Below are 19,686 nucleotides of genomic sequence, written 5' to 3'. Positions count from 1 at the left end.
GTGGTCCTGTGCTAGTGTCTCAATAGGTATGTATTTTTGCTGTTTTCCCCCAGTAGAATGAAAATCCCATGAAGGAAGGGATATTTTGTTTTTGTAGCTCCATAGTCTTATACAGCTTTGAGCTTGGTGCTTAATAAATACCCTTGTTGAAGGAATGAGCAAAATCCATTTCTCTTTTGGATGGCTCTAATTGTTGGGAAGGATATTTTGAATATCCTGGAGAACATAGAAAAGTTATAGGGATAGGAAGGGGTCTTAAGATCATGCCATTTGAGGGCTAGTTAAATCAGGGATATTTAACCTTGAGAAGGTGAGGAAAGAGGGGCTTCATGGATTTTTTTTTAAATATAGGATTATGTTTTTTTTTTTTTTTCTCTGACTCTAAATGAGAAAATTAGGAGTGATGAGTGTATGGAAGTTACAACTACATAAATTTAGATTTGTTACAGAGAAAAAAAAAAAGTCCTAGCAATTAAGGCACAATCCACAAAAAAGCAGAGTGGATTATCTTAGGAGAAATTGGTTTTCTCCTCACTGAATATTTTCAAGCAACAGATGGAGGATGATTTGGTGTGTATGCTGTAGAGGAGATTCTTATTTGGGTCTGGATTGAATGGCATGGGTCTCTAGGTGTTTAGTTTTCTTCCAACTCCAAAATTCTGTCTTTTCATGAATTCGTTCCAAGGAGAATTTTAAAAAAAGAACATGAGCTAAGACATCATTGGAAGAGATTATTTGGGAAAAAAAAAGTCAGGCCCCTTACTAAATATCAAATTCTCTTTCAATGTGATAAATTGGGTTTTTGCTTTTCCTGAAGATTTACAAGTGTAGTTCACTTATGTAGAACACTAGTCAAATAAGCCATCCACTGTCAAACGTAACCCTTTCTATTCATCTCTGGGGGAATTATTTTCATGCCTCATGTTTTCAAAAGTGATAAATTAATCAATTGATTTTCAGGGCTTGTGTTTTCTGGGTGATTTTCTTTTCAGAATAGCTATGATGAAATGTTTGGACAAGAATCCCGCTTGGCTAAATGGCTCCAATTGTTTGAAGTAGTCTGGAAAAAAAGAAAATTGATTCAATTATGTCTCAGTCACACCAGTAAGGCATAGAAATAGTGATCTAATAGCTCTACCTCCTGCTCCTGGAGAGATGCATGCTGGCTAGGTGCCTACACCCCTCTCAAGGAATCTTTAGCTGGAGACTTGGAGACCCTTTCATTTTTTCTCCCTTATTTCTCTCCCTATTTCAATCTGTTTGCAACTGAAGATCTCAAATTCTCTGTCTCTGTCTCTATCTCTTGATATGTATTTGTTTTTCTCTTTGTCTTTATCCCTCAGTTTATTTCTATCTCTGTTTCTGTCTCTCTGTGTGTCTCTGTCTCTGTCTCTATCTCTTGATATGTATTTGTTTTTCTCTTTGTCTTTATCCCTCAGTTTATTTCTATCTCTGTTTCTGTCTCTCTGTGTGTCTCTGTCTCTGTCTCTATCTCTGTTTCTCACTCTCTCTCTCTCTCCCTCCCTCCCCCTTCTGTTTCTTTGACTTTGTCTCTATCTCTGTCTCCTTTCTGTCTCTCTCTCTCTCTCTCTCTGTTTTTCTCTTTTTGCCTGTTTTTCATCTCTGTCTGTATTTCTGTCTTTGTCTTTGTGTTTCTCTCTCTGTTTCTCTCTCTCTCTCTCTCTTTCTCTCTTTCTGTGTGTGAGTGTGTGTGTGTGTGTGTGTGTGTGTGTGTGTGTGTGTGTGTCTGTCCCTCCTTTTCTCTCTCTGTAGTAATACATAATATGGAAGAAGGGTACACCAACTTGGTGGTGGATGTTTAACCTTTTGATAGGAAAGTAGTATCTCTTTTTATGACTGGTTTGTCTTTTTACCAGAATGATTTATTCCCATGTTAATTGTTTCACCCAAATTGCCTTAAAATGAGTAGAAGCTGGGAAGGGAGAAATAAAGAGGAGAGGATGGATAAAGAAAATATAGTACAAAGTTTATTTTTGTATTTTGCTGTAGAGGTGGAATCTGATCTGGAAGGAGGGAAACAATAATATGAAGTATCTACTACATTCCAGGAATTGTGTTAAGCACTTTACAACTACTATTTCTTCACAAGAACCTGGGGAAGGTGGGGAGAATAAGTACTATTATTATCCCCATTTTATAGTTGAAGAAACTGAAGCAGACAGAAGGTAAGTGACTTGCCCAAGGTCATATATTTTTTAAGTGCTTAAAGTTGGATTTGATCTCAACTCTTCCAGAGCACATATCTATGGTTCCATGAACCATATAGTTAATCTCAGGATTGATTTTAAAAACACAGAGGTGAGAAGGCAAGACTTCCTAGAGTTGCTGGTTAGATTCCAGGGCAGTGAAGTTAGGGAGGTAGACTTCACAAAGTCTTCTGGCTACTCCTTCCTCTCTCAAAGCAGCTTTTGTGAGCATAAGCAGCTAGGACAGCTCCTCCTGCCCCGGGGTGCTGGATCCCATACCCCACCAGCTATCCATCTCTCACTTCTGTTTGATCTCTCTAATGTCATTTCCTGTATTTGATTCATGCTTCTGTCATGTGTATCCATTATGTGACAATGGCTCCAGGCAGAAACAAGGAGCTCTGATTTCCAGCAGAGGAAGGGATAGCCATTTGGATCAATCCCTAGCTTTGAGGCTTCACTGGATATGTCTCCGATTGGCTTCCTTTTATCTGTTGATGATAAAATATGATGGGAGAAGCCTGCAGTGACTGTGACAGTCACCTAGATTAACCACTGGAGACATGCTAAAGTAGTTGATTTTAGAAGAAGCCTGATTTTGTTATTTCTAGGTCTTTTGCTTTCCTTGTTTGTGACAGAAAAGCAAAGGATGTATATAACACATTAATGTTTTCATCTAAAAGTGACTTTTCTTATGGCTTATTATTGGTCCAACATTATTATCCAAAAGAAAATATTTTACTAAAAATAAATGCAGTAATTGGTATCGGGGGCAGTATAGTTTGTTGACATCTGTACGCCAATGGAAACCCCACAGATAAATTAATCAATCACATCAATGGAAAAAGAATAGAGAAAGAAACAGATTTTAACTAATTTGTGGACCTCCATGTCCCAGTCCATTGCAGCTTTACTGGGACTTAGAAGATGGCTTCTCACAATTGTGCTGCCCAGAAATTGAGAAGACAAGGCTATTTATTGGTACGTGTCAACTCAAGGGAGGGTGACATGGCTTAATTTAGAATCCCTTGTTTTTTTTAATGTTCATTCACCTCCAATGTGAGATTTCTTGACCTCCTTGATATTAGTGTCATTTATTATTTTAAAGTACTTATGAATGTATATGTGTGTGCACTTGTGTGCATATAATTTCTTGAGAAAAATGATTTTTTTAAACTTTGTCTATGTTCTTCTCACAGGTATGTGGTGAGTTTTTGAAACTTAGTGCCTTCCCTCTGAGATTATCTCCAATTTATCTTCTTTACAGCTTTTTTTGTACATGGTTGTTTGATGTTGTCTCCCCATTAGACTGTGAGCTCCTTGAGGACAGAGGCCGACTTTTGCTTTTCTTTGTATCCCTAATGCAGTGCCTGGCATATGGTAGGTACTACTGGCTTGATTGTTGGCTAAAGAAATGCTTGTATATTGTCTTGTATGTTGTTTTATTTGAAATCCCTGAAGTTGAGAGATTGGAAGAAGAGATGGGGTATAACCTGGAATGGATAGTAAAATTTCCACTAGGGAAAAGGGATAGACAAGTGAGATCCAATGGGAAAAAAAAGGCTGTTGGCCTTGAAATTAGAGGATTAGAGCTCACATTTTAGCTCTTCTATACTATGATAATCATGATGATAATGATAATGATGAGGTCTAGTATTGGGGGTACCTAAATGAGATTAGGGTTTAATTGAGTTCTAGTGGCAGGTTCGGGGTACAGGGAGTCAAATAGAGCTCCCCTGCAACCCCTTTGGATTTGGCAAGGATATGGAGTCAAATGAGGTCTAGTGGCGTGCAAGAGCCTCCTGTAAAGGAATTTACAGACCCAAAAACCTAGAGTGATAAAAGAAGTTTAGGGTTGGAAGTAAGGTTAAAGTCTAGTTAAAGGTGTTAAGTAAAGAGAAGAGGGCACTGGAACCAGTGTTCCAGTGGGCAGAGATCCTTGGCAAGTCAGGCATAAAGCTGCCATGTTTGGAACCTCTGCAAAGAGAGACTCCAGCTAGGCTCTTTTATAATGAGAGATTTAGCTAAAGGGGTCTGTGGGTGGAGTACCAAGTTGGCTCAGATCCAATGGGGGCTGGGACAGCCCAGATCTCCTATTGGAAAAAGGGTGCTTTTGACCAGGATTTGTGAATCAAAGGTCCTAGCTTCTTGAATTGATAATGCATCAGCTAGGAGGGGTTGGGAATCAGAAAAGAATAAATCCATCTGAAAGGATTAGTTTCTTAAAGGGATCACAACTCTCATTAATAATAATAATGAAGTTATGAAGACCACTGATATATTGTACTTTAAGATTTCCAAATCTTATGTCTTCTCCCTGCCACTTGAAAACTGTGTAACCTTGCTTGGAAACTTAATTTATCTTTCTTAGACCTCAGTTTCTACATTTGTAAGGCAAGAATATTGGATTAAATCATCTTTAAGGTTCCTTTCAAATAAACAATCTATGGTTCTATGATTATACTATGACCTCTGAAGATAAGGAAAGATAAGAGATAATATAAAAGGGATGTTGATGGAATTTTAGTTGCAGTGCCCTTTAGTCAATCACAGGTAGAGGAAGCTTCTGAAGGCCTAAAAAGAAACTCATCTCTAGATTTGGCACATTCACAACAAAGTTCTTGTCACTCCACACTGCCTCTCTTTTGTATATGTATTCTCAGGTTTCAGCACAGTGGTTAACATATAGTAAAAACAATATTTTTTGATTGTTTACTCGATGGCTATGGTTCTTAATAATAATCAGGGAGGCAGTATGATATAGTAGATGGTATATTTCAGCCTTAGCATCAGAAAGACTTAGATGAAAGTCCCTGCTCTGATTTTTTCTGACTGTTTTCACAGTGACTTTAGGCATGTTCCTTAACTTCTCTGCAATTTAGACAAGTCTTTAAAGTAGTATTTGTGGAGCAGATGCCCATTGGCATTGACTGAGAGTTCCTTATACCAATGAGATTGTATTCTCCATATTAATACTATGTTAATAATTTTATACTAATAAAAGCACACATCCAGATCAAATATACACACATATTTGGAAGTGATGACATAGGAAAAAAAAAAAAGTAAAATATGAACCAAACAACAGTTGGCACTAATATTTCCACTGGAAGATAGAAGACTAGATGACCTTACTGACCTTGTATTCTAAGGAAAAAACAAATTCTTCCTTTTTTTTTCATCTGTTCCTGTTCTCCTCCCTCACTTTCTTTATACCATTCAGCAAGCATGAGCTTTGTATCGTCCATGTTAATGCCAAAGGACATTGAAAGAAATGATCTGGAAATACTTCCAAACCCTCCAAAAAGCATTTTTCTGCTGAGAATCTTTTTAACCTGGGTTTCCTGAACTTATTTTTTAATATTTTAAAACTATATTTCAATATAATTGGTTTCCTTTGTAATCCTAATTATTTTATGCATTTTAAACAACACTTAGAGAAGTGTTCAATAGACTTCGCCAGTTTACCAAAGGGAGATACACACACACACACACACACACACACAAACACACACACACACGCACACACACACACACACACACATACACACACACACACACACACCCAGAGTTAAGAACTCATCAGAAGGTTGTCAAGTCTCTTTCCCTCTCTGGATTTCACACACCTTTGATGTCCACTGGGCACTTAACTCTAACCTGAGGCTCCAGGAAGATGTAGCTTATGCAGCAGTCATACCCTGGGTAAAACTGCCTGAACAGGGTAAATCAGGTTGAGGGAAACAAATAGCCCTCAAACCCAGTGGTGTAATAGGGGATTTCTACCTGAAGCATGTGAAGATTTTCTTAGATGGCTGAGAACAATTTGTTTCAATGGCCATGAAGGTAGCTGAAATGGGCATTGTAGAGTGCTTAGAGCTTGATCAAAGATACTAAGATCATATGCTGCATCTCAGGCTATTGCCAGTCATCTTGAGGAAACTGAGGTAAATAGGGTTAAAGGACTTGCCCAGGGTCACACAGCTGGTAAGTGTCTGAGACTGAATTTGAACTCAGGTTTTCCTGACTCCAGTTCCAGTACTGCTATCCACCTAACAGTTCATATGGTATATACTATATGTGGAATATACAGGCATGTCATTTCCTTCAATAGAATATAAGCTCCTTGATGTCCGGGACTGTTTGTTTTTTGTCTTAGTATCCCTAGGGTTTAGCACAGTGCCCAACATATAGTAGGTACTTAATAAATGCTTGTCAATTGCTTGACGCAAAGGTCTGGTCTAGCTCCTCTGAAGGGCTCATGAATAAGTCCTTTTCAGGATAAGCAAAAGTCCTTGCCCCACGTTGTGGATGCCAGTATGTAAAGTTCCGTTGTCTCCAGAGACTGCCGATCTCTCTCTGGGAGATCTGTCTCAACTCAATATCTCGGCCAGATTCTTCTTCCTGTATCAAGCCACCAACTCTGACCTAGAGTAGAGACTCCCTCCCTTGCTCAATGTTGCTTCTTTTATCCTCCCAGAGAATGGGCATGTGAGAACCCAATGGGGCATGGGGAAATACTTCCACCAATGAACTTGCTCCTCTTAGAATTCCTAAGTTGTAAACTCTCTTTAAAGGCCGGAACCAAAGGTCTGAGCCAGAGAGCTGTCAAGTCAACCTGAGTTCTCACCTTGTCACTGTCCAGACAACCTGAGTTCTCACCTTGTCACTGTCCAGACAACCTTAGTTCTCACCTTGTAATTCTAACACTTTGGAATAGAAAACAAGGCTGAGGACTTCATGCAATTCTGCCTTTCTTACATTCAATTCACACGTGACTCAAGACATCACATCTCATTGGTCCTCTCCAAAAACAAAAACAAACAACATTGAAATGAATTGAGTTTTATTTACTCATGAAAGACTTCCTAAAGTCCAACAGAAGTTTTAATTGGTCTTCTTTACGATTGAGCCAAATATACAGATATATACATAGGGACACACAGACAGGCAGACAGAAAGACATTTCTGCTCCGCTGTCCATGAGATAGAGGCTGTCTAATGTATTGGATAGAGAAAGGCTGGTCACAAAGCCCAAAGGATCCAGTCTTAAGTCCTGCTCTTATCAAGACATTTCAATTTTTGATGCTTTAGGCAATCCTCTAAGTCTGTAAATTACACAAAGGGAGCTGATCGATACTGGTAGAAGTATTTTTTTGATTGAAAAATTCTCGATAACAATGACCTCACAGGTCCAGTAACAATCACACTGACCAGAAGTGAAAGGAACACTGACTCCTGAGGAACTCAGTTAGAATTGTATTCCAAAGAAGCCCAAGGATGTGTCCTTGGGAATGAGATGATAAGGCAATGGTTGTGATAAATCAATCCAGTAAAAGATGAGAATGAGAAAAGTAAACAAATAAATATGCACACATGCAAAAGAAATATATATATATGTACTACATCCTATGAAGTGTCTTGTTCCTTTTTTTCTATTTTGATGGACTGATTGCATACATCACACATTTTCTGTTAAATGCTATAGCACATACTTTCCTAACTTAATACTTAACCCATTGGCATATATATATGCAAATATATTCATATTTATATATTCATAGATACATACATACATACATATAACTATATACATACATACACATGGGCAATCTATATATTTGTTTATATGTATATACATATGTGTATGTATATTTACATACATGTAAATATATATGCATCTAAATACATGTAAATGTAATGTATATATGAATATGTGTGTACATACACACATATATAACACTCTGACACTTATGGAGCATTTTAAGGAGGATATGAAAAGTACTTTACATACATTCTCTGAATCTGATCCTCAAAAATAACTTTCTTCTTTTCTCTATTTTATAGATGAGAAAATTGAGGATCAGAAAGGTTGTGACTTGCCCAGGGTCACACAGCTGTTAAGTGTCAGAGGCAGAATTGTAACCCAGATTTTCTTTCCTCCAAGGCAAAATGCTTCTTCTTCTGTATTATGTATGAAATAAAGAGTGATAGTAATAGTTTGGGAACAGTGAATTTACTACTAGGTCCAAGAAAGACTGCTTACTTCTTTTTTATTCACAGATAAGGCTCCTTTTTCCATGTGATTAAGTTCAATTGTTTCTCCATTATATGTGAAGGCTGCTAGGACTTGTTTTTTCATGCACAGGCTCAGCTAAGCTTCTTGTGTTTCATTAATTATTACCTGACCTTTCTTTTTTTTTTCTCCATATTTTTTCACAAACTGATTTAGCATCACAATTCATAATCAGCAAACACATACACACACACACACACACACACACACACACATACTTCCTTTCCTGGTGAAGTATTTTTTCCTTTTGCTTTTCTATTTTGAAGGACTGGTTGCACACATCACACAATATCTGCTAAATGTCTTAACACATGTTTTCTTAACTTGGCACTTAACCCGTCTGCATAAATATGGAAGGCACAGAAAGCTGACATTTTTTCTGGAGTATTTGGTTAGGATTTGCTTTGAGACTAATCAGGAAAACTCTTAATAAACTAGCCAGCCATACTTTGCAGATCTGGTGTTATCTGTTTGATTCAAAGGCCTGATTTCTCCTTACTGCACAGATAATCATTTACATAATAAAAAGCAGAAGGGCTCTAGAAGAAGAAAAGAGATACAAGTGCCTGGATAGACTGAGAGCATCAGGATGGTGTGGCTGAAAGAGCTTAAAGTCAGAAGACATGAGTGTAATACCTAGGAGTAGGGAAATAATGGGTCCTGTTGTGACACTTAGAGAATATGACCATTCACATGAACACACATGGTCTAACACAAATGGAGCATTGGGTTCAGTTCTGGGTATTCAGTTTTTAGAAACACATTGATATGTTCTCCAGGGTCCAGAAAAGAGCAAACAGGATAAAGGTTGGAAGAAATAGAGCTCTTTAGCCTGAAGACTTTGATGGGACATGGATGCTATCTATCTTCCTGCATTTGAAAGGTTATCACAGGAATTAGACTGATTAAATGTGGCTAAGGATATCAGCGAGATAGTCATATATATGAAATAGAGTCTGTGAAGGAAACCAAACCAAACCGGATTAAATCAGAAAAGGAGTTGTATACTTCATTAGGGAAGGAGGAGCAAACACCAAAGTTAACTAATAGTATCGATTGGCAGGTCTTTCACACTCATTTTGCATCCCTCTTTTTTTCTGCTCTCTGTTCTATATTCCTTCTCAACAGGATGGAGAGGGGACAGAGAGCAGAATGCAATGACATCAGTTGAAAGAATTAGAGTTATTTTTCTTAAAGCAGAGAAGGCTGGTAATTGGGGAGAATGGAGGGATGGGGAGAAGACATGATCACTATATTTATTTTAGTTGAAGGAAAATGAATCAGACTCTTATCTGTAAGACTCAAAGAGAATGGACATAGGAGCAAGTGGTAGAAGTGGGGAAGAGGAGTTTAGTGCAAATTTTAGTGCTATATAAGGAAAATGTTTCCAATAATCAATCACAGCTGTCTAGCAATGTAATAGGCTGTCCCTTGGGCTGGAGAGTTTTCTTTTATTGGAACTGTGCAAACCAAGGCACAGCTTGACTTTTTCAGGGATATATAGTGTAAGAAAAACATTGGATTTAGTAATAGTTCTTGGAGTGTAAAGATGCAAATCTAGATTTTTAAAATTTATTAGGTAATGTCAATCACTTTAACCATTCTTAGTTTCTCTATCTGTAAAATGGAGGAAATGGTGCTTATATTTCTTTTTAATTTTTAACATGCCAGATCAATGTGATTACCAACATTAGAATGTCAGTGTGATCAAGAAGAAAAGATCAGAGGTATAAGTAATATAAGACATAATGACTGAAATAAAGGTTCAATTATTTTTTCTTCCATAGAATCATAGAGTTTCAGAAAAGGAAGGTTCTTGAGAAACTGGACAATCAAGTCTATATCCCAGAAAGAATCCCTTGTAGAGCAGAGATAGTAATTGAGTGTGCAGGCTCAAATGATGGGGAACAACCTGTGTGGTACGGAAATGGTGAGGGGTCACCATTTAATAAAAAAGCTGGAGAGAGCTCTAGAGAAAAGCAAAGTTTATTGTACATTCTCAAGAAGGGCGTCCCACCCTTGGAGCAGACAATCAAAGAGAGGAAGAGCCTCCTGTGGGCAGGACAGCCCCTTTAATCCCTAAAGCAAAACACCCCCTCCCACCACTGACCCTCATCCTCATTGGCTGAGAGTCTTACATTCTAAACGCGAGATCTGCCCATGAAATTGAACTTGACCAATAAGTACATAGTTGCCCATATTTGGCTGAAATAGGGAGATGATATCATGGGAGGGGAATGCAATTATGCCCTTGACTCGATGTTCAGAGTCCTTCAGGCCTACTCAAATTTTGAAGTAGATGAAGCCTTACTCGATTTTCACAACTGTCTTGAAAGATCTCACCTCATCTCATTCAAACCCATCACACTTTTTAGATAACTCAAAATTTTTAGAAGGCTTTTCTCTTCTTTGTTTAAGTCTAAATGTACTTCTGTTCGTGTCATATACAATGTTCCAGAGCAGAACCTTTTAGTTTCATTACCAACTGCGAGAGCCCTTCATGATATCAATTGGAATTTGATAGCAGCTTTCTTATTCCTTCCTAAACATTGTCTTCTCTAAACTAACACTCTCAGTTCCTTTAATTGATCCTCACATGGCATGGCATGAACTTGAGACTCTTGACTTACCCTGCTCTGAAAAATCTCTCACTTATTAATGTCTTTTCCAAAGTGCATTTCCATGAACCAAACAAATCCTCCAAATGTTTTCTTATGTGGATAGAAGACTGAGGAACGTTCACATATTAATTCCAGGAATTTCTCTCTTTGGGTAACTAAGTGGCACATAAAACAGTTCTGGGTCTGGAATCGGGAGGACCTGAATTCAAATGTGACCTCAGACTATTTAATGGTTGTTGCCTCTCATTCTTGAAGAGGGAAAAAATGATATTATTATGTTAGAGTTAAGTTACACTGTGACTGACTGTGACTGATCAGACCATTGTAGGCTCAGAATGCTCTGTCACAGGTCAGGCACAAATAGTCCATATGAATACTTGGGTGGATTCTCTGAATTTGCACATCTCAGATTTCTTTTGTGCTACTACAATTCTGCTTTTCTCCTAGAGCACAGCACCTAGTGTAATGAAAGCTTGCCATGCTGGGTGATCATGTGCTAGCGTTTAGCATGTTATATAATCAATTCCAAAGTTCTTAAAAGAGACCTTGTAAGTATCCTTGTATTGCTTTTTCTGACCTTCAGGTGAGCATTTGAGCTATGTGCTTTTTCCACAAAATAGTCTTTTAGGCAAGCCTACATTTGGCATTCAAACAAGGTGGCTAGCCCAACAGAGTTGTGCTTTTTGCATTAGTTCGAAAAAGAATTTCAGTATCTGTTATCTTATCCTGCTGTTGATCTTCAGAATCTTCCTAAGACAATTCAAATGGGAATGATTAAATTTCATGTCATGGTGCTGAGTTCCTGTTCAGGTTTCACAGGCATATAGCTATGAGATCAGCACAATGGCTCTATAGACCTTCAGTTTGATCTAATACCTATCTATTCTCTCCCACATCTCCCAAACACTGGACTAGCTCTGACAATGCATGCATCAATCTCATTATCAACGTGGACATGCCCAGAAAGTAGACTGCCAAGGTAAGTGAACTTATTCACACTATTCCAAACTTTTCCATTTGCTGTAACTGATGGTTCCACATATGGATGGCGTGGTGCTGGCTGGTGGAGCACCTGTGTTTTCTTGGTGTTAATTGTTAGGTCAAAATTTGCATAAGCAACAGGGAAATTGATTCATAATTTATTGCATCTCAGCTTCAGAGGCTGAATTAAGTGTATAATCATCTCAGAAAGTCATGTACCAAATCTCCCTCCACTTTGGTCTTGGCTTGTGGTCTTTTCAAATGGAATAATTTACCATCAGTGTGCTAGCTGATCTTGACGCTGTGTTTGCTCTCTTTGAAGGCATTTGACAATGTTGCTGAGAACATCATGATAAAAAACATGGGAACAAGCACACAGCCTTGTTTCGCTCCATTGTTGACTGCAAAAGCATGAGAGCATCATCCATTATCCAAAATCCATTATGTCATTATGAAATCAATGTATAATATTGATGAACTTCTCTGGTCAAACAAGTTTTGACATAAACCCTCATGACTGGCAATATCAAAGGTCAGACATATGAACTTTGTGCACAGACTTCTATTCTGCTCCTGGCATTTTTCTGGAGTTCTTGGAATAGCAAATGCTCAAACCTTTCTGAAGCCACACTGGCTTTCAGGTAGTTGACTATCTTCCAGATGAAGGATCAGACTAATAAGGAGACCTCTGGTAAAAATCTTGTCAGCATCAATTGATGAAGACATTGTCCTCTGATTATCACAGGACAATTTATTCCTTTTATTTTTATAGAGATGGATAACGGAGACATCCTTGAACTTCTGGGAAATGACCTTCTCTTATCATATAACCAAGAAAATATCAGTCAGTTTTTGTAAGAACAATGGATCTCCTCCTTGTAAATCTCAGCTGTAATACAATCAGCACCAGGAGCTTTCCCTAATGGTATTCCAAAATATAGTCTTCAATTAGAACTTCAACTAGAGAAGGATTGACGTCAGTCTGAGGTAAATGGCCAGTGGCTTTTTTGACCTCATCAGGATTTGTCATGGTGGAAGCATAAGTACTGATAATGGTGATGTGGCATTTTTACTGTTACAAGCCTGTTGTTCATTCCTTTTCAGAGGAATACAGGCTTGTTGACTAGATTCGTTTTGATTGAGAAATTTATGCTGATTTCATGGTGCTTCCCTTCACTGTGGAAGAAAATGGCAATCCAATTTTAACTTCAGTAAGTTGAACTTCATTTACCAGCCTTGTCTCATTCTGGGATGCTATTTGGATGTGGTAACTGCTGAATTCTCTCACCACAATTGTCTGTCTTTCAGATCTACTGGATTTCGTGGTTTCTATAATTGTGTACACATTCCATGTACCTATAGTGAGTGGAATCATCTTTGCAGAAGTTTTTGTACATTTTTTATATATGTTTCAATCACAGAGTGGAATCCCTGCCTGCTGAAGTAATCATACCAGGCTTGTATAAGAAGACAATTTTTAGGGCACCTTTTCTAGCTCCTTCCTCCTACCAAAAGATGAGCAGTATAATCATTAAAAGGCTGCTCAGATACCCCAGAAGCTGCTAAATCCCACTGCTGTAATAAGATGACCATTTGGCCTGGGTCACCTAAGTACAGAGTTGAGACTATAGTTTCCAGTGTTTCCACACTTTCTGCTTCATCACTTCCTATCACCATAGGACTTTGATGTAGGTAAAAGTGGTGATGTCTTTTGATTTGTGCATAAATTGGATTTAAGCAAGGCAGAGTTGCATGAGGTCATCAGTCTTACTCTTTCTTCCAGAGTCATCATTGTCTATTGACAGGACAGAGTCCATACAATTGGTGATAGCTCAAGATGCAGTGGGTGACTTTGGTGTCTTCAATGTCTAACCAAGTTCTAGGTACTTCATAGCAATCCCTTCAGCTGTCTTTATGGCCATTGGAACAAATTATTCTCACCTGCCCATTCTACCTGGAAAAGTCTTCACATGCTTTGGTTAGACACCTCTCCTAACTCACCAATAGGTCTGAGACTCCTTGGTTACCCTCAAATTAGTTATAAATTAATCCTGAATCCTAAAAAGTACCTGGCAGCTCTCCTTCCAGAGGTACTAGTCTTCCCTGAATGTACTCTACACATTAGACACTTACAAGCTGTGTGACCCTGGGCATATCACTTGACTTTGTTTATATCAATTTCCTTATCTATAAAATGAATTGTAGAAGAAAATTGCAAATCACTCCAGATCCTTTTCTCAAGGGGCTCTAGCCCCTAACCCAAATGTGTTTAGCTAAGAGTCAGAAATGACTAAATAATGACAACAATTTATCTTTTTACATAGCCTAAAATCACACTAACTTTTCAAGTTTCCACATCGCACTTTGAGGCATAGTCCCTCATATGCTTTATTTGGAGATTGCCTACACCCAATTCTTCAAGAGAAATAAAGGACATATTCCCAGGTACTGTGTAGGACTTCTTTGCACTTATCTATGTGAAAAATAAGTCAGAAGAGGTGAACTGTGACTTTATCTTTTTTTTTTTTTTTTTATCTCTGTGTCATTGACAGAGCCTTATTTGAAGATGGAAAAGGGAAATTAACATTCTTGTAGAACTCTATTGTTGGGCCAGAAATTGAAAGGAATCTGATAAAGAGTTTGCCCAACTTCTGAGAGTAATAGTCTATGTTTTTTTATCTATTTGAACTTGGTTAACGACTGAAAACATTTTAGAAGAGGTAAACTCATTTCATATAAACCATTCTCTGTATATAATTTGGAATTATTATATTTATACATCCCTTCCAAAAAAAGAGTGCACCCGAGATTTCACTCTCAGAAAAAGATCATAGATTTACAGCTGAAACATTGACATTAGAGGTTATCAACGCTAATACTATCCCCACTCCCCTACCATTTTGTAGATGAAGAAAATGAACTCTTCAGGAGAGAAATATCTAGTAAAATATCATAAGAGAAATAATAGAGTCAGAACTTGAAATCAAGTTTTTAGAATCCAAATTCAGGGCTTTGTCTACTGCAATGCATGTATAAAAAAGTATTGGAGTAAAGTATGTGATTGGACCCAATGCCTACGTGGCAGCTGAATTACATAATACTCTCATCTGACATTTTGCTAATAGAGTTTTTGGGAAAGAGGCTAGCAAGTTTATCTTTTGGCAATTGTTGTATAAGAACATGTAGTGATCACATAATGTGAAATTATCTTTTCTAGATGAGAACAAGAGAACACCAGAAGGGCAATGAGTCAGTTGCAATGGCAAAGTAAGTAGAAAGTTGTAGCGTGCTGTTGTCTCCAGAAGCTGCTGGATCGCTCTCTGGGAAGAGATCTGCTGTGTCTACTCAAATCTCTCATACAGATTCTTCTTCCTGTAGTGAACCTTTGTCTCCACGCAGTTGCTGTTAACTCTTGTCCAAAGAAGTGACTTCCCTTCCTGCAGAGAGCCCCGTCAGGCCTGATGTAATGCAGAGAGTCTTTCTCTTGAATCCTGGCTCTGAATCTCCTCCAGCTCTTATCCTTCTCCAGGCCGATCTGCCCTCTGCGCCCATTGCTGTCTCTTTTTATCCTCCCAGAGAATGGGCGTGGAATAATGCAAGGGCTTCTGGGAAGAACCACCCCAGCCAATGAGCTTTGCCCCCTCTATCAAGTCAACCTGAGTTCTCACCTTGTAATTGTCCAGAAAACCTGAATTCTCACCTTGTCACCATCCAGACAACCTGAGTTCTCACTTAGTAATCCTAACATCTCCCCCTTTCTTTTGATTTAGAACATAGGACAGTCATGACCTTGAAACATAAATCCATCAATATGGGAAGTATTACAGATAATTACATAAATGACCTTGAAACATAAATCCATCAATATGGGAAGTAGTACAGATAATTACATAAATTACATAAGCACATAGTAACATAGTAACATAACACATGCTAGAAGTATATAACATAATCATAAATTGAAAATTTATAAATGTCCATAAGTCCATTGTCCATTAGTCTCATCTTGTGTGAGGAAGTCCAACGATTCCTGCTGGTTTTAAAGTTCTTTAACAGTCTTCTTATTATCCATGCTCTTTCAGTGTCAGATGTTTCTTAGATCTTCTCCTTTATTTTGAGGTCTTTCTCTTTTTCTGTCTCTCTCTGATGGACAAGGTGAATATGACTCGTTGGCACCCATCTGATTCCTTTTCCTGCTGAAGAAATACAAGCAAACCCTCTCTCCCAGGCAGTTAACCTATCTAATTACCTTCTATTTACCACTTTCTAAATATCTTCTCATCATTTGGCAATTACATTGGAATGTAATTCTTCTTCTTTGGACAAGAAAGAGTTAACAGCAACTGCGTGGAGACAAAGGTTCACTACAGGAAGAAGAATCTGTATGAGAGATTTGAGTAGACACAGCAGATCTCTTCCCAGAGAGCGATCCAGCAGCTTCTGGAGACAACAGCACGCTACAATTGGCGCCCAACGTGGGGCAAGGACTTTTGCTTATCCTGACAAGAGGAGCTAGACCAGACCTTCGCAATTTGGCGCCCGAACAGGGACGGACACGGTCCTGATTCCAGTGGAAAAGCTTCCGATCTAGATCTCAGTCTCTCTGACCCAGAACCGTGAGTAACGAGGAAACTTTGTTAAAGATTAAGTGAGCGTGCTAATAGATAAATAAGGAACTTGTTAAGGGCTAAACCAGCAATCTCTTATAGTGAAATGGGGCAAACACCTTCTGTTCAAGGAAAATGTTTAGAGAGCATCATCAAGGTTATGAAAAGCCAAGGATTGATTATAATTTTAGAGGAGATTACTGAACTTTTAAGAACTGTGAAGGTCATATGTCCTTCTTTTTCTCTGGAAAAAGAATTGGATCCAGATGAGTGGAAATTAGTAGGAGAGCAATTAGGTGAACACTACAATTGTCTTTGTGACATTTTACCCTTTGGTTCCAGACCAAACTCAGTTTCCAAAGATACAATTCATACCTACAATTTAATCCAAATGGCTTTAAAAAATGTTATTCTAAAGGAAGAGATGAAGGAGCAAAATGGGGAGGTGTCAACTAAACTAGGTGAAAAGGATGAATCAGATAACAATGAAGTTAAGTACAATTCTGAGCAACAGCAACAGGAGCACCTCCCATCTCCTCCCTCAATTAACCCTTCAGGGGTGGAGCAAGAAGGAGGAGAGGAAGAGGCAGAAACACAAACAGAATTGTCTGTGAAGCAGTCTAAGCCTATGACAAGATTAGAAAAAGCATTGGTTAAAGCTAAAAAAGAAGGACAGGATATAAGTGATTTTATACATGCATATCCTGTGATTGAAGAGATTGACTCTGTAGGTAAAAAAAGGAGAAGATATGCACCTTTAGATTTGAATAAAATTAAGGATTTGAAAAAAGGTTGTACCCTTTATGGGGCTACATCAGCTTATGTCAAAATGTTACTAGATGGTTTGTCTTATGAAGTCCTAACCCCAAATGATTGGAAATCCATAGCAAGGATATGCCTGGAACCTGGAGAAAATTTATTATGGCTTTCGGAATTTCATGAATTATGTAAAATTCAAGTCAGATGCAATTTGGAAATAGGAGTTAACACACAATTCACTTTTGAGCACTTGGCTGGTGAAGGTCGGTATGGAGAGAATTCAGAACAGACTGATTATACCATGACAATATATGAACAAATTGCAAAGGCTGCAATAAAAGCTTGGGGTGTCCTTCCTGGACAGAAAGATCGTGGAGAGGCTTTCACTAAAATACAGCAAGGTCCCAATGAACCTTTTGCAGATTTTGTGGGACGTTTGCAAACTGCTGTCAAAAGAACTATTGGAGAAAATTCAGCTACAGAAATAATGACCAGACATCTGGCTAAGGAAAATGCCAATGAAATTTGCAAAAGAATTATATGGGGATTAGACAAAGATGCTCCTTTAGAGGAGATCATAAGACGCTGTGCTACAGTGGGAACAAATGCTTTTTACACCCGGACAATGATGAATGTGGAAAGACAGGGTCCCTCATGGCAAGGGCCTTCTAGAGAAACTCGGCGATGTTTTCAATGTGGAAAAATTGGGCATCTAAGAGCTCAGTGTAGATATGGAGATACAGTGAGAAGACAGGGTGAGAGAAGACCTAAAACTCCATGTCCAAAATGTCACAAGGGCCTCCACTGGGCCTCCGAATGTAGATTGACACAGGGAAATGACAGGTGGGGCCCAGCTTCAGCCCCCCAAGTGGGGCATGATGGCAGCCGAGGTTACATCCAGAGAATTTTAAGACACGATCAATCAGCCAAAAGGCAATCAGATGGAAGAAAGGGATTGAAATTAGGAAAAATAGAGTTGTGTGCAGTAGAGACTACTGAGATACTCCCTGGAGAAGTGAAATCTGTTCCTGTTGAGCCTATGAACCGTTGTCTCCAGGCAGTTGCTGTTAACTCTTGTCCAAAGAAGTGACTTCCCTTCCTGCAGAGAGCCCCGTCAGGCCTGATGTAATGCAGAGAGTCTTTCTCTTGAATCCTGGCTCTGAATCTCCTCCAGCTCTTATCCTTCTCCAGGCCGATCTGCCCTCTGCGCCCATTGCTGTCTCTTTTTATCCTCCCAGAGAATGGGCGTGGAATAATGCAAGGGCTTCTGGGAAGAACCACCCCAGCCAATGAGCTTTGCCCCCTCTATCAAGTCAACCTGAGTTCTCACCTTGTAATTGTCCAGAAAACCTGAATTCTCACCTTGTCACCATCCAGACAACCTGAGTTCTCACTTAGTAATCCTAACAGAAAGTGACAAATATTCACTTCCAAACACCTATAAAATAGCACCCTAAATAAGTTCTAGAACAGTAGAAATAGTAAAAAGATGGGGCAAATCAATCTTTGAGCCAAGAAACTTGGACGATTACCAGGAAAGGTCTTTTTTGCCTGGATAAAAGAGATGTATGGTCTATCTGTGTCAGGTATCTGTGTCAGGAAACATTCCAATAAGCCATGAACAAGCCCCATTTCAATAAACCAGTGGGAGATCCAATGAGTCCGAGTGTGGTGGAGAAGGCAAATGCCAACATTAGGACCCTGCAACTGCCTTACTATATCCACAGGAATGGGCAGATTTCAACTCTGAAAACTGACATGCTTTAACATAGCCTTGAGCAAACAGGCAACCTCCAGCATCCAGACCTACACATGCTTCAGCATAGCCCTGGGGAAACAAAGAAAAAGTCCTCAGCTTCAGTAGACACAAAACAGTAGTAGGCCCCAATTCAGCACTAGGTTAAGTTTTCAGCAGTGCTAGCTATGCCCCACCTCACTATCTCATTACAGCATCAGATATCAGGGCCCCCTCCCCCACCATGGGATTACATTAATGCATCATGTAAATAACAGTCCTTGTGACATTAAGCCTGAGATAGTTCTCCTTACATCCTAGGAGCAGAGCCAATTTTTTTTAAAAGGAAAAAAGCAAAAAACTTGAATAAAATGACAAAAAAAAAAAAAAAAAGGAATATGGTCAATATGGTCATAGGGAAGTTCAAGACACAGACTTCGAAGATAACAAGTGTCAAAACACTTATGGGCAAATCCTCAAAGAAAAATGGGAAGTGACCTCAAATCCAGAAAGAACTCATGGAAGAATCAAAAAGCAATTTCAAAATCATAAGACAGGTAGAAGAAAAATTGTGAAAGATGAAAGAGAATTATGATTCATGAAGAGTCAAGAAAATAACTGCTTAAAATAGAATTGCCCAAATAGAAAAGGAAGCATATAAGTTAACTGAACAAAACAACTCCTTAAAAGTTAAACTGGGCAA

This window comes from Sminthopsis crassicaudata, chromosome 3 (assembly GCF_048593235.1).
Source record: "Sminthopsis crassicaudata isolate SCR6 chromosome 3, ASM4859323v1, whole genome shotgun sequence".
Lineage (NCBI taxonomy): Eukaryota > Metazoa > Chordata > Mammalia > Dasyuromorphia > Dasyuridae > Sminthopsis > Sminthopsis crassicaudata.
This window is presented reverse-complemented; position numbering follows the sequence as displayed.